Raw genomic sequence first — 2,003 nt, 5'->3', positions numbered from 1 at the left:
AGAAATCTGTCTTTAAACACGATTCACACTTCTCCCAGAACAGAGAGGAAAAGGCATGAGTGTGATTTTTAAACAAGAAGAATCTCTGGAAAATGCTCGCTGAGAAGCTTATCTTTGGTTTCAGTTCTAAGAAGCTACAGAAATTTCAGTAAGTCATAGATACTGAGGAAAAGGTTATCAATACATATTTCTGTTGGCTTTAAATAATAGAGTCAAGAAATTGAATACCAACTTTGTCACATGTTAATAAAATGGACCCATTTAATGACAGCCTGATGATTTGTGTGACAATGGGATAGTTTCATAGCCTCTCTGAGCTTCATCTTTACAAAAAGATAAAGAGAATAACCTCTCAATACTGTTGCAAAGATTAGACAAGACCACAAGTAACCCCTGGTATCTGGCATATAGTAGAAGCTCAATAAATGTTGGCTATTGATCCTTCCTTCCATTCCCATGGATCCAACCTGCTTAGAAATTGGAGGTACCAGGCAGCACCTGCAGCTCAGTGAGTAGGGCACCAGCCCCATATATCTAGGGTGGTTCGAAACCGACCCCAGCCAGCTAAAACAGCAGTGACAACTGCAACAAAAAATAGCTGGGCATTGTGGCGGGCGCCTGTAGTCCCAGCTACTCAAGAGGCTGAGGCAAGAGACTCGCCTAAGCCCAAGAGTTGGAGGTTGCTGTGGGCTGTGACAGCACAGGACTCTAACGAGGGTGACAAAGTGAAACTCTGTCTCAAAAAAAAAGAAATTGGGGGTACCATTCAAATCCATCCTAAAATGGCATTTATTAAAAGTACTTTTGAAAATAGCTTTTCACATTAGTTTTTTCAGCTATAAAACAAAAATCATATTATGTATATTATCTCCCTGTAAGGTGTTTTAAAAACCCTGACCTCTTCCATAAGACTGGAAAAAATGTTAATGAGATGAGAAAACATAGATTAACCTTTAGAAGACCGGCTTCTAGTCATGTGATCTTGGTCAGGCCACTCGGCTTCACAGTGTTCGTTTTCCTTGCATTTAACATATACGGCAACATAATTACATACTGCACAGGGTGGTGGTAAACTCTTATTTTCCATTGCTTTTCACACCTGTGAAGATCAGATGGTAACACAGCTATTATTTACACCTGGATTTTATAACGTGCCTGAAATCCAGTCTTGTCTTTCCGAATTCCAGACCTTGACATTGAGAAGTAGAAGATAAGTTCTTTGAAAGAAAGGACAATGGAGTTGGATGGGTAGCGGGAGCAGAGAGCAACCCAGGAGAGCCCTGAGCAGCCCAGCCGCTGCAGCCGGCCTAGTTACCATCTCACATCGGGAGGAGCCGCAGCTGCCCCAGCGCCCCAGTCACCATCACCGCAACCTTGAGCAGCGGCCGCAGCCGCCCCAGTCACCATCACCGCAACCGTGAGCAGCGGCCGCAGCGCCCGCCACCCCCACCCTCAGCGCTGCGGACACCAAGCCCCGCACTACCTACCGGCAGCGGGCAGGGAGCGGTGGCCCGGGCGGCCTCACGCCTGCCTGCGGGGAGAAGAAGGTCATCGCAGGAAAGGTTTTGGGGACAGTAAAATGGCTCAATGTAAGAAACGGATATGGTTTCATAAACAGGAATGACACCAAGGAATTGCGTTTGTACAGCAGACTGCCATAAAGAAAAATAACCCCAGGAAGTCCCTTTGCAGGGTGGGAGACGGAGAGACGGTGGAGTTTGATGTTGTTGAAGGAGAAAAGGGTGCAGAGGCAGCAATGTTACAATCCCCCGGTGGGATTCCAGTTCAAGGCAGTAAATACGCAGCAGACCGTAACCACGATAGGCGCTATCCACGTCGCAGGAGTCCACGCAATTCCCAGCAGAATCACTAGAATAATGAGAGCAGAAGGGAAAGAACGAGGGGTCGGAGAGCGCTCCTGAAGGCCAGGCCCAGGGATAGAGAGCGCTCCTGAAGGCCAGGCCCAGGGATAGAGAGCGCTCCTGAAGGCCAGGCCCAGGGAT

The 2,003-nt window shown here is 47.4% G+C and overlaps 1 pseudogene; it reads left to right on the top strand.

The window, feature by feature from the left end:
• The first annotated feature begins 456 nt into the window (after positions 1 to 456).
• The window catches only part of LOC100959529, a 2,055-nt pseudogene continuing 508 nt past the window's right edge, over positions 457 to 2,003 (top strand).

This window comes from Otolemur garnettii, unplaced genomic scaffold, assembly GCF_000181295.1.
Source record: "Otolemur garnettii isolate 467f Iridium unplaced genomic scaffold, OtoGar3 scaffold00024, whole genome shotgun sequence".
NCBI lineage: Eukaryota > Metazoa > Chordata > Mammalia > Primates > Galagidae > Otolemur > Otolemur garnettii.
Note: the sequence above shows the minus strand (reverse complement) of the source record. Positions and strands in the feature narration are given on the sequence as shown.